Raw genomic sequence first — 13,744 nt, 5'->3', positions numbered from 1 at the left:
CTATTTGGCCCAAGAAATTAACAGGCCAGAACTGCCAAACCCTTTCTTGTACAGGCGATTGAGATGGACTAATTAAGCTCCTGAGCTGTGCTCAGATGTCTTTATCTCCATTAATCTATCCATTCCTCCTCTCTTTCCTCTCTAATTTTAATGAACACAAAACTAAATAAGCAACTGATTAACATCCAAGTTTTATAGGCATGCAGGTGGGGAACTAGTAGACAGAGAACCTTCAGATTTCTCAGTCTTCGTATGTGCGACATTCTTCTGTTTCTGGGTTGTCCTTGCAGAAGTGTTCCAGTGGGTCTGCGTCTTTTTCCTTCTGCTTGAGTCGTATATGGCTTGCTGCAGCGCTCAGCTCCTCGACCTCGTCCCACGCAGCGACGCACTCACCGCTTGCTGGGTCACTGGCGCATGTCTCCTGGGCATTCTTGATGCTCTCGTTCACTTTGTCCGAGATGCTCTCTGGTGTGGTGGCCATGGTTCTGACGTATAAACGACCACTCCTGAAGCACTGGTTCATCCTCCATGGGTGGTTCAGGCAAGGATATCCAAAGCTCTGGACCTTGGTCGAGTCTGCCTTAGCCACCACTCCGGTGGCAGAGAGAGTAACACCGGCCACGGTTGCTGCCATTGCTCGTCGTCGCTGAGCTGGGCTGTAGGATGGCAACGTTGAGAGACGATAATGCTAGTAAGCAATATAGTTTGGTCTGGGTTCGTTGTGTACACACACTTCTTATCGTAACAGAACCAATCAAACATTTCCACGTCAGTCCAACTAGGAGATATTACATTTTCGAAACCGACGTGCTCAAACGTATCCTTCGAGTCAAGGCTTTGTGGATAATCTGTGGCCTATACCAATCTAGAGAAGTCGATGGGATGGGCCCCAGAGTTACTCATGGTAGTAGCTAAGTAACGAATGGTCCTGCATTCCTCATTTTTGGCGACGAACCGAATCACTATTTCTGCTTTGATGCTTGTAGGGTTGTCAATGGGTCGGGTTGGATCCGATAGACCCAAATTGATTGAATTAGTTCTGGTTCTTGATAATATTGTTTCGATTTTTATTGCTTCAGAATTGATTCCACCGGGTTAGACCTGATTGCCTATCAATTCGGTTCTGAGTCTAAAATTGTAGATTTTATCGGGTTCAGTCTACCTGGATCCAACCCATTGGTACCTCTAGCTGTTTGAAATCAGAGCCATTGAGTATGAATAATTTGCAAAAAAGAATGATCAGAGGTAACTTAACCGACACCCATTTATTTATGTAAAAGCTGAATATTGCATGCTCGAATCTATTAGTCTATTACCCACAAGTTGTTTTCACAGATTCACGGGACATTACAGTTGCATATTAGGAATATCTCCCTTTTTATTTATAGGAAAATGTTTTAGTAGCAGATCCAAAGTGGAATATCACACCAGTTTAGCGTAATCGAATGGCCGATGGCTGAATGTTTGTTTGGCTAAGCAACCAAGGAAGTGAAAATAATGTTGATTGTGGCAGGACATACACTATTTATTTGTTGTTTCTTTTCTTTATTTTCGAAGGACATGAGGGTGGTTTTGAATGGATCTTTCAGTCAATTTTGAAGAGGTAAGACTAACATCAGGAGAGTCGTGCTTTCATGGTATGATAGTGAGGGGTGATGGTATTTTCACAACACAATTAATCCTAATATTTTTAAATTTTCACTCATTTGAATCTTTTAAAATATCTCTTGGCAAGACCAAAGGTCCTGAAATATCAAGATGGGGTGTCAATAGACCAGTTTTGGGTTGGATCTTGTCAAATCCAAAATCAATTTAGAGAGATTGGAGGGACCAATAAGACACATTTAATTGGACCAGTTCAGGCTTAATGGTCCAAAGTAGTTATTGAATTGGATCAAACCTGGTCCATCCGTAATGGCCTTTATATTGGTTGGATTTGATTGAACCAATATCTGGTTCATTCATAAAAGATAAAAATACAGATGTCAATGGACCAAGTTTGGGTTGTAACCTGTCTAAGTTAAAACCAATTTGAACAGATCGGACGGTTCAGTCATTGAATTGGACCAATCTAAAATGGTCCAAAGTAGGCATGTACACTGGCTGGGCCAGGCCGGGCTTTGCCTCTACATTAACAGAATATGTTCAGGCCCGAGCCCAAGCCCGGCCCGATGGTCGGGCCTAAGTCTTGAGCTCAAGCCTAGCCCTCATATAAAGCTCGAAGCCCGAGCCTAGCCAGAATTTGGAAAAAAGATTTTTTTTTTTTTACTTTTAATCCAATTAAAAACTTTTATTTATATTAAAAGACCTCAAAACCTAAAAAATAATCAAAGATCTCATTATTACTCGAAAAAAGAGAAGAAAAATAAAGAATATATATATATATAATATTTTTATTATATAATACATTATCAAATTGGGCTCAGGCTAGGGCCAAGCCTTTTTGAAAAAGCCCGAGCCCGTGGGCCTGAAATCCTGTCCAAACCCAACCTTAGATCAGGTTGGGCTAGGCCAGCCCGTCGAACTACCTGGCTCGTGAACAAGTCTAATCCAAAGTATTCATTTGATCGAATTGGACATGGCCCATCTGTAATGAATTTATACTAGATCAGATTGGATTGGACCAAATTTAGTCCAATTGACACCCCTAAGCATAAGAGCGCATGCTACCTACCTACCTAAACATGCAACATTCAGCATACATGAAAATATGAAATATTCACATTTATGTTAAAAGAATGGTCAGGATTCAATCTGATTTTCAATCACTTCAACATGTTCCAGCATTTAGACCTTTTAATGTCTAGATACAATTGACAATTACAACCATCAAACTTGCATTTTTTGGTTGCTTTTCCATTTTGTGTGCAAGTGAGTCATTGTGAAAAGTTGTTGAAAGGTGAAAATGGAATTATAAACAGGTTAGAGTAAAATGGAATTTCAGTCATTGGGCTGGGCCTGGGCCCAGATCCTGGGCTTTTCTATTATATTAGTGATAATAAATAAATAAGTTCATGTACATTTAGACTAACAGGGCCACTTGAGCCCAATTAACCGACCCAAGCTCAGGTTGGGCTTGGGCCCAACTCGAGTATGTCAATTTTCAATTTGAGCTGGGCCTAGATTGAAAAGATCGGGCTTGAACTCAGGCTAAATCTAACCTTGGCCTTAGGCCCAATATTTATGATGACCTTAAACCCAATCCAGCCTGCCCGACTTGCACGGCTAGGCCCTATTGCTCTATCATTTTTTTCTCTATTTTTTTTTTCGTTTTTTGCTCTGTTATTATTTTCGTTTTTTACTCTGTTATGCTTCAGTCGTTTTTTACTCTGTTCTTTCTTAAAAAGAAACATACTAGCTAAACTTTATTTTTAACTGTGAGAACAGTTACGTTAACTGAGCTCGAAAGAGTACAGATATACAAAAGCTGTGAGCACATTAACTGAGCTGGAAAGGGTGCTCACAGTTACGAACGAAAACTTAGCACCCCTATTGACTCTGTGGTTCTCGTTCGTTAAGGCTGAGTTTGGAAGGAGTACAAATGCAAATATGTAGAGTGCAAAACTTTATATTTTGTATGTATTTACGCTGTACATATTTGCATTTGTACTGCTTCCAAACTGAGCCTAAATGGTTTTTTATTCTGATTGACTGTGGTTTTCGTTCTTTAAATGCTTTCTTAAAAAGAAACATAATCAGGAGACTTGCTGATTGACTCTGCCATCCTCTGTAATTTTTTTTTTCGTTTGTTTAAGTCGGGTTTTACTCTACTGTGTTCGCTCAATCGAGCAAACACAGTAGACTTTATTCGGGTGAAGATGATGATGGTTAACAATCGGGTATGGAGCATGTGCAACCCGGTCAATTTAGTTAACCGTATTTAAATATCGGTGTGGGTCATGGAGCATATGCGGGAGACGTCTGCCCGGTCCATTTCATTAACAAAATTTATAACTACCTCTTATTAAATAACACCATTTAACAGTATTTTTTTATTAATTATGGTATTGTTTAATAACAATATTTATTATTATGGTGTTTTTATTAGTTTCGGTATTTATTTTATTTAATTACGGTATTAAATTATTGTTAATTAATTACAGTATTTATTATTAATAATTTTATTTAATAACAGTATTGGATTACCGTTAATTAATTATAGTGTTTTTTATTAATTAAAGTAGTTATTATTAATAATAAATACGGTATTCATTATTTAATAACAGTATTTATTATTATGGTGTTTTTTATAAATTTCAGTATTTATTTTATTTAATTGCGGTATTAAATTACTGCTATTTAATTAAATACTGAAATTACTGTTAAATAAATAACAGTAATTTTGGTATTTATTTAAAAAATAGTAAAATTTAGGAGTAATACTATTATTTAATTTCGGTATTTTTTATTAATTAACAATATTTATTATTAATTATTGATGTAGCGCGATCCGGTCACTCCTACCTGGCACTCGCGTGGCTCTTGAGAGACACCTGAGATGAAGAAGAAGAAGAAGAATCCCTTGGGGGTCTGCCCGGCGGGGACACTCCGATGCTTAAGTCAATACTCGGTAGAAGAAAGGAGAAGGCAAAGGGCTAAGAGTGCAGATAGCGCGTTACCACTATGCTCAAGAGATCAGAGGTTCAAGAAGAAGTTTCTCCTCTGCCGTGATGGCTTTTATAGGGGTGTTCGTGCCAGGTCGGGCACAACCGCCACTGGGCTCCTTCCACAGTCGTTACCTGCCAGGGCTGCGCGGGTGGCCGTTGTGACGTACCTCTTGCCCGGGTGAACGACACGTCCCCAAATTGGAAGGCACGCCTCCGCCTGCCAAGAGATGTGGACGCAGACTATAGAAAGGGCAGGAACTGCACCGTCAGTAAGGAAAGTGGCGTAGTCTGATCGGTATGACCTGCCATGAGGAACACTCATGCGACTCGTTCCCGAGCTACTCGATAGCGAGCTCGGGATGCTTCAAGATCACCCCTAGTAAAATTGGTCCCTGGGATGACTTATCTGTTTGGGGGCTCGGGAGAGCTAGTTTCCCTAGCTCGCGAGCTAAAATTGCCTCGGAATATCCCTTTCGGGGTAGCTCGGGGAACCCAGAGCTCGCGTTGTGGCGAGCCCCTTCTCTTGTGAGCTACAGTGTAGCGAGCTGCTCTATGGGCTCGTTACTTCTTCGTGCGGAGCCACGATGTTGAGTTGTTACCTGTGCTGAGTCAGGTCCACGTGTCACCGTTTTGTAGGTCAGGTCAAATCGTCCTCCATCAATTGCCCCCCACTCCTTGAGATGAGAGCGTAACCTTAGCACGAGGAGTTCGTGAAGTGCGATGGGCTGATTTGACCGAAAGTCAAACTTGATTGACCACTCACATTAAATGCATTCGCGGGAATCCGAAGATCTTTTGACTTTTCGAATTCCGAAAGCGTGCTGAAGTGGCTCTTAACTCTGGGCATCGTGCGGCCGTCATTACCTTAATCGCGAAAGACATGCCGCCAATCACTTTCGATTTTCAGAAGGTGGGCGGTTAGTGCGCCTACGAGCCGTTGGATCTATTTTGATCTGGGCCGTCGATTTAGGGGTGTGGAGGCCATAAATAGGAGGGCCCTCTGGGCCTCTCTTTCTTTCACGCCATCTTGCTGTCTTCGGATTCTAAGGTCACGCACTCATCTAATATGCCCAGAGTTCCTCAGTTTACTTCATTTCGTCTGTTCTAGTGAGTCCCAATTGCTGTCAACCATGTCTGGGTACCCATACCACACCTACCACAGGGGTGATAACCAGGACGACGATGCTCCCTCGAGCTTGGGAGGAGGTTGGGAACAGGTCTCGGAGGCTCGGGAGGCCTCCGGTGACGTAGCGTCTACCTCTCGAGGGAGGGAGCCTAACACTTTTGGCCCTTCCTCTATGACGGCGGGGAGATTTAGGTCTCTAATTCGCTACTTTCGCCTCCCTGGGGACCTGGCTTACAACCTCCCCACTGGCAACTTCCCTTGGGAGCATGGTCCCAATGAAATAGTCACCTTTCAGGAACAGCTCGAGGCTGGCCTGCGTCTCCCCTTGCACCCCTTCATAGTGGAGGTGTTAAACCATTTTAACATCACCATAGACCAACTCCATCCCAATGCCATTCAGAATATGGTTGGGACTATATCTTTGTGCTATGAGTATTGCCTTCCCTTGGACCTTGTAATTTTTGTTTTTATTCTCTGTATAAAGAATGCCGCTCCCGGGGTTCCATCGGAGAGGCGCTTTTACTACCTCTCTCCCCGCCGCGGTTATAAGCTCTTGTATGAGCTACCGAATAAGATTCCTGCTTGGAAGCGGGATTACTTTGTAGTCCGTAATCCCGAGGGATGGCCCTTCCCAACTTCTTGGAGAGACGCCATCCAAGATCCTGGGGTCGAGATGGACCCCAAAATCCGGAAAACAATGCTGTCCTGGGCATCGGTAGGCTTCCTCTGTTCGGACTACTTGGCCGAGGAGAAGCTCGTGCAGGCCGGCTTGAGCCCGGGTAGGTTGTCCTTTTAGGTCGCGTAGTTTTTGCCATGACACATGATTTATTCTTACCGAACTAACACTGATTTCTTCTTGGCAGCCATCATGTCAGGCATCGACTCGCGTAGTCTTCTCTCGAACAACCAGAGGCGCAAAGTGAAGAGGTCGCGCCCCGACCAGACTCCCCTCCACCTGAGATCCCGGCGCCTCCGCCCGAGGGGACTAGTGGGGCCGGTGTCAGGGGGATGAGCTCCCTCAGCAGGGGGTAGCTTCCAGTAGCCCCCTCCAGCCATTCCCTTACCCCTCGTTCCCGGTGGGGAATTGGGAAGGGGTGAACGACTACCTCGTGGCTCACCGGAGGAACCGGAAAGCGGTCAGCAATGACGAGGTCGCTCACTGGGGGAATATGGAACCCAAAGCACTCGCCGCGCTTGCCGCCTCCCACTGCATGGTGGTAAGTAGTCCTTTCCCTCTCATCCTTTCTTTTCTTTTGTTGTTTTCTGACCTTACTCTCTCGTTCGGCAGGTGAACACTGCCATCCACGCCATGGCCCTCCAAACTAACATCCACTCCGGCGACGCTCGTAATCAGAGGACCCTCGTTCAGAAGCTTCAGGGCGAGCTCGACCAGGCCCGAGGCGAGCTCCTTCAAACTCGCTTCAACGACAGGAGCAACCTCCTCTGCCCCCCCGAGAATGCTAGGCCGGGGCAAGTCTGGACAGGGCGTCGGTCTCAGCGTTCTCCGACCTTGGGATTTGCCTGATGAAGTGTGACTGTAAGTTGAGCAGGGCCTCTCTGACTTTGGTCAAGTCGGCAATCATGGTTGGCACGCGCGCTTTGTACTTGCCAATGACCCGGTTGACCATGAGCTGGGAGTCGCTGCAGATAACGATGTGCTTGGCTTTTACTTCTCTGGCTAGAGCTAGTCCAGCTATCAACGCCTCGTACTCCGCTTCGTTTTTAGATGCCGCGAACTCAAAGCGTACCGCATACTCCAGTTTTATGCCACTTGGGCTGTGCAGGACTATTCCGGCTCCACTGCCCTATTGGTTCGAAGAGTCATCTACGTGAAGGATCCAGGACTCCTCATCCCAGCTCGCGCTTGGCCGAACTAGGAGAGATGCCACACTAGCTGCTACATCACGGGGCTCGGACTCGACCGGCCTGGGAGCTTTGGGCTCACCCGAGCTGGGAATCTCATGCTCAACCAGCCTGGGGACTTCGGAGATGAATGTGCACTCGTCGATGAAATCTGCTAAGGCTTGGGCCTTAATGGCAGTTCGCGGCTTGTACTAGAGGTCGTATTCGCTGAGCTCAATGGCCCACTTCGTCAACCGACCAGAGACCTCGGAAGTAAGACTTGCCTTAGAGGTTTGTCGGTGAGAACGATAACAGTGTGAGCCTGGAAGTACGGGCAGAGCTTCCGAGCTGCAATTACTAGTGCGTACGCTAGCTTTTCTATCTCCGGGTATCTTGTCTCTGCTTCTACAATACTTTGCTAACATAATAGATGGGTCGTTGAACCCGATCTACTTCTTTTATTAGTACCGAACTGACCACTTCCTCGCTTGCCAAGAGGTACAGTTCTAAAACATCGCCCTCCTCGGGCCGGGTTAAGATCAACACACCAGCGAGGTATTTCTTGAGCTCGTCAAACGCGAGCTAACAGTCTTGGGTCCACTCGAACCCTTTGCTCTTAATTGCCTTAAAGAACGGCAGACAGTGGTCCGCCGATTTGGACATGAAGCGGCTTAGGGTGGCTATGCGGCCATTCAACCTCTGAACCTCCTTTAACTTTCGGGGTGGTCTCATATCTAAGATGGCCTTAACCTTATCCGGGTTGGCTTCAATGCCGCGCCGATTAACGATGTGTCCTAGGAACTTGCCCGAGGTCACACCGAATACACACTTGTTTGGGTTCAGTCTCATATTAAACTTACGCAAAATTTCAAAAACGGAACGCAAATCTTGTATTAATTCGTGTGAAAATTGAGTTTTGACGACCATGTCGTCTACATAGCATTCCACTTTTCTGCCAATTAGCGGCGCAAACAACTTATTTACAAGTCTTTGAATGGTTGCCCATGCGTTTTTCAACCCGAAGGGCATAACCTTGTTACAGTATAGACCGAACTCCGTGATGAAGGCATTCTTTTCTTCGTCCGTTGGGTCCATCTTGATTTGATTATAGGCCGAATAGGCGTCCAAGAAACTTAGCAACTCGTGCCCTGAGGTCGTGTCCACCAGGCGGTCAATTCTGGGAAGTGGGAAGCAGTCCTTTGGGCAAGCCCAGTTTAGGTCGGTGTAATCGACGCACATGCACCATTTACCGTTGGCCTTCTTTACCAGGACGGGGTTGGATACCCAGCTCGGGTAATGGACTTCTCTTATGAAGTCAACTGCGAGGAGCTTCTCGACCTCCTCGTCAATCGCTTTCCACCGCTCTGGGGCTAGGTTGCGTTTCTTCTGTCTAACGACCCTAACTACTGGATCAGTATTCAGCTTGTGAGTTATGAGGTAGGGGTCTATAGCAGGCATCTCTATCGCGGACCATGCAAAAATATCCAAATTTTGAAGTAGGAAACTTACCAGTTCGGATCGTAGAGGTTCTTGGATGGAAGCGCCGATCTGAAGCGTCCGAGCTGGGTCTATCGCTGAGGTCGGGACTGTGAATGTTTCCTCTATGGGCGCGGCTCACTCTTCGTCTTGCTCCGTAGGTCGCTCCAATTCGAGGTCGTCGACCACCTTGGTCTTCCCCTTCAGGCGGCGACATAGCACTTGCGGGACTCAAGCTGGTTGCCCCGCGCTACCCCCACACCAAAGTCTATAGGGAATTTCATCGCCAAATGGTAGATGGAGACCACCGCCCATAGGATATGGGTGATCGGCCGACCTATTATGGCATTGTACGGGGAGGGGGTCGCGACCACCAAGAAGTCATGGTTGAGTCTGACTACACAGAGCCATGTGTTGACTTCCACAGGTACTGTTATTTTCCCAAGGGGCTGGACTTCTTCTCTGCTGAAGCCCACCAAAGGAGTGTCCGCAGGCCTCAAGTCACTTTTCTGCAACTAAAACTGATCGAACGCAGCTTTGAAGAGGATATCTGCCGAGCTGCCCGAGTCAACGAGTACGCGCCTGACCTCGAAGTCGTTGATCCTCAACTTTATCACAAGTGCGTCGTCGTGGGGGTAATGAACCCCTCGCGCATCATCTTCCGTGAAGAAAATTGGCTCTTCTGTCCTCGGCCGCTTCGGAGGATTCTGTCCTTCCCGGGCGGCTTGACGAGCTGATGTCCGAGCTGCTGCTGAAGTGCAGCTCGTGATGATCAATCCTCCCACTATAACGTGGATGGTGCTCCCAACCGGCCTCTCTTCCGGAGGCTGCCTCTGTTATTGCTTGGCCGGCTTGCTGCTGGACTCAGGAGCGTCTTTACCGTGCTCCCCTTGCCGACCCGTTTTGTTATTATTACTGCTGTTTTGTAGAAAGTTTCTTAAATATCCGTGATGGATGAGTTCTTCAATCTCGTCGCTGAGATTTTTACAATTTTCGGTGCTATGACCGTGATCTTTGTGAAAGCTATAATATAGATTCTTATTTCTTTCATCGGGATTTCCGGGTGGCCACTTCACATACGAAGCGTCCTTGATCGCCATAAGGATTTCGGCCCGCTTCGTGTTCAATGGGGTGTAATCAGTTCGGTCTGCTGCAGGAGCTCGGAACAACTAACCTAGCTTCGCCCCCCAAGCTACATCCTTTTTCTTTCGGCTGTCCCCATGGCTGGAAGGCTCTCCTTCCCTCTTCCTTTTTTCGGGCGCGCTCTCGCCCTTCTGGTTGATCTCCTCTTTGATGGCTATGAACTTCTCCACGAGCTTAAGAAATTGAGTTATGGTCGCTGGTTGGTTGACGACCATGTGCCATTTGAACTCTTTGTGCATCATTCCTTTCTTAGCTGCTACAAGGCGCATGGCAGGGTCCAGGCGCGGTATCTGCATGCAAGCATCGTTGAACCGCTTGACGTAGCCCCGGATGGTTTTTCCTTCTCTCTGCACTATGTTGAGGAGGCTCTCTTCAGTTCGTGGGCACCGCTTACTGGTAACAAAGTGGGATGTGAAAGCCTACGCGAACTGCGCCCAACTTCTTATTGATCCGGGCGTCAGGTTCCGGTACCATGTGCGGGCTACTCCTCTGAAAGTGGTGGAGAAGGCCACGCACATGCACGACTCACTTGCTCTTGCTAGGTGCATCAGCGACTGGAAGGCATCTATGTGATCATTTGGGTTGAACGACCCATCGTATTTATCAAGAGGGGGGAGCTTGAAATCTCTAGGCATTGGGACTGCCAGGAGCTCGGGAGATAGAGAGGATTGAACTGAAAGGATGGGTGCATTGACCTCGCCCGAGCTTACCTCTTCTTTGCCCCCGAGCTCAAGTAGGTCATGGGTCGCAGACCAGCAAGCTCGGCGGCGGCGTCTCTGCTTTCTGGCGGGCTCAGCACTCGTGCTGCTCACTTCTATACTGTTAGGAATGGTGTGTGCAGGAAGTAGCTCGGGCCGCTGGTGATGGCTTCGGACGGAGGGCTCCTGCTTGGAACCCACGGCCAGGATTTCAAATCGGTTTTCCAGTAACGGAGTACCGGGCCTTGAGGGCTGAGGTGACATGGGCCTGGCAAGCTGAGGTCCTCCCGACCTGACTGCCCGTGGCGAGACCGGGGAGGCTGGTCTTTCTTGTCTGTCGCGGGTGGAGGCCTGGCTCCTTGGAGGGTTTCGGGGGGCCTCTCCTTGGCGAGATGGGTGCTCCTCCTGTCGACGAGACCTAGCTCGCTGCGAGACTAGGTGCTGAGGAGGAAGCTGCGATTGCTGAAGCTGAGGTTGAGGTAACTGGGGAAACTGCTGTTGATATTGACATTGGGAGACCTGGTGCAACACATGTTGTTGATAGAGCTGAAGTTGCTGGAACTGTTGCATTTGGGCCTGCATGGCCCGCATGCATTGCATCAAGTCCTCCAGTTGGTTCGGGATGACCGCTGGGGGCACAACCGAAGGTTCGGCGAACGTCGCTCCGACTGTAGCAGGGAGTGGCGTGACGACGGGTGCCACTGCAAGAGGCACATTCAAGTTGGGAATTCCGTCCACCGAGAGGGGGACAGTGAATTATCTGATGCAGATAGTAGGAAGCTGGGGTTGTTCCCTAGAGTTATCCATTTCCATGCTTCGTCCGATGTTGCTGTAGGAAGCCATTAGTGTTGGGTTTCTGGAGAGTAAAGAGACGTGAAAGTTTGGAGAAAGGCTTTTCGAAGCGTTTCCCACAGACGACGCCAAATGATGTAGCGCGATCCGGTCACTCCTAGCTGGCACTCGCGTGGCTCCTGAGAGACACCTGAGATGAAGAAGAAGAAGAAGAATCCCTTGGGGGTCTGCCCGACGGGGACACTCTGATGAGAGGTTCAAGAGTGCAGATAGCGCGTTACCACTATGCTCAAGAGATCAGAGGTTCAAGACGAAGTTTCTCCTTTGCCGTGAGGGCTTTTATAGGGGTGTTCATGTCAGGTCGGGCACAACCGCCACTAGGCTCCTACCACAGCCGTTACCTCCCAGGGCTGCGTGGGTGGCCATTGTGACGTACCTCTCGTCCGGGAGAGCGACACATCCCCAAATTGGAAGGCACGCCTCTGCTTGCCAAGAGACGTGGACGCAGACTATCAAAAGGACAGGGACTGCACCGTCAGTAAGGAAAGTGGCGCAGTCTGATCAGTACAACCTGTCAGATAGAAGCTTTCTGAGGAGCGCTCATGCGGCTCGTTCCCGAGCTACTTGGCAGCAAGCTCGGGATGCTTCAGGATCACCCCTAGTAAAATTGGTCCCCGGGATGACTTATCTGTTTGGGGGCTCGGGCGAGATAGTTTCCCTAACTCGCAAGCTAAAATTGCCTCGGAATATCCCCTTTGGGGTATGTTTGAAAAGAGTGCAAATAGAAAAATGTTCAGTACAAATGCAAAATATGTTTGGATATGAAAATACAAAGTTTGTTTACTTTTGTAATAATAATTCTGTACTCTTATGAAATGACTTAGTTATGGTAGGCACAAACATGAATCCCGAGATTGAAATATACATTTTTAACATTGATCAACTTTGAGTATAAAGTTTGCATCACAAGATTGAAATATACCGTTTTGGATGCAAAAATTACTCTAAATTTAAATGCAAAAATGTCTTGAATTTTGTATTTACTGTCATTTTCAAGAGAAATGCATTCTTACAAAAAACTAATAGTATAACTAAACCGGCAATTGCATTTCTCCCAAATGGAGCCTAAATGTCTAAAGCTTACTATATTAGATGATTCTAACAATTGAATCCATCATAATCTATTTAGGCTACATTTGTTTTAGGTGTAAATTCAGTTTTACACTGATGGAAAATGTGAACCAGTTTAGTTGTCGATGGAAGTTGGGACTGGTAGATTTTGAAAATTTACACCGACCATGTTTAGTTGTCAAGGTGTAAATTCTGTGAAAATTTACACAGAGAAAGAGGGAAGCATAGGAAAAAGAAGAAGAAGAAAAATGAGGAGGAGAAGAGAGAAATAGAGAGAACGAAAGAGAGACAGATGGGAGGTGGGTTCAGATCTGTCGCTGCACTGGTTGTAGCAGCGGTGACGAAACAGAGAAAGAAAAAAAGGGGGGAACAAGAAGAAGAAGAGAGAAGGAAGAGAGAGAGAGAGAGAGAGAGAGAGCCGGTGCCGCTGCTGCCCTGGGTTCAGATCTGCTTTTGCAACTGGTTTTGGTGGCGGTGACGAAACAGAGAAAGAAAAAAGGGAGAAGAAGAAGAAGAAGAAGAGAGAAGGATAGAGAGAGAGAGAGAGAGAGAGAGAGAGCCGCTGCCACCCTAGTTTCAGATTGCAGCGGCTGTGATGGAACAGAGAAAAAAGGGGGAAGAAGAAGAAGAAGAAGAGAGAGAGAGAGAGAGAATCGCCGTTACCACTGCCGCCTTGGGTTCCGATCTGCGAAGAGAGAGAGAGAGAGAGGAAGAAAGAGAAGTTAGTTTTACACCGATAATTTTGATGTATATTTTACATCAATTATCGGTGTAAAAAAAATAAAAAATCAGTTTACACCGATTTACGGTGTAAAACTACACGCTTTCCAAACATGTGGAAAATTGAACCAGGGTGTAAAGTTTACCCTGGTTCGATTCACCCCAAACAAACATGGCCTTAATTACAAATGTGTTTAGGCAATTAAACT

At 46.7% G+C, this 13,744-nt stretch overlaps 1 pseudogene; it reads right to left on the bottom strand.

Moving 5' to 3' along the window:
* Positions 1-241: 241 nt before the first annotated feature.
* Positions 242-634, bottom strand: LOC104605080 (calvin cycle protein CP12-1, chloroplastic pseudogene; annotated as a pseudogene).
* Between the last annotated feature and the right edge of the window lie 13,110 nt (positions 635-13,744).

The sequence above is a fragment of the Nelumbo nucifera genome, chromosome 4 (genome assembly GCF_055504915.1).
Source record: "Nelumbo nucifera cultivar China Antique chromosome 4, China Antique-T2T, whole genome shotgun sequence".
Taxonomy (NCBI): Eukaryota; Viridiplantae; Streptophyta; class Magnoliopsida; order Proteales; family Nelumbonaceae; genus Nelumbo; species Nelumbo nucifera.
The sequence above is the reverse complement of the archived record's forward strand: the minus strand, read 5'-3'. Positions and strand labels throughout refer to the sequence as shown.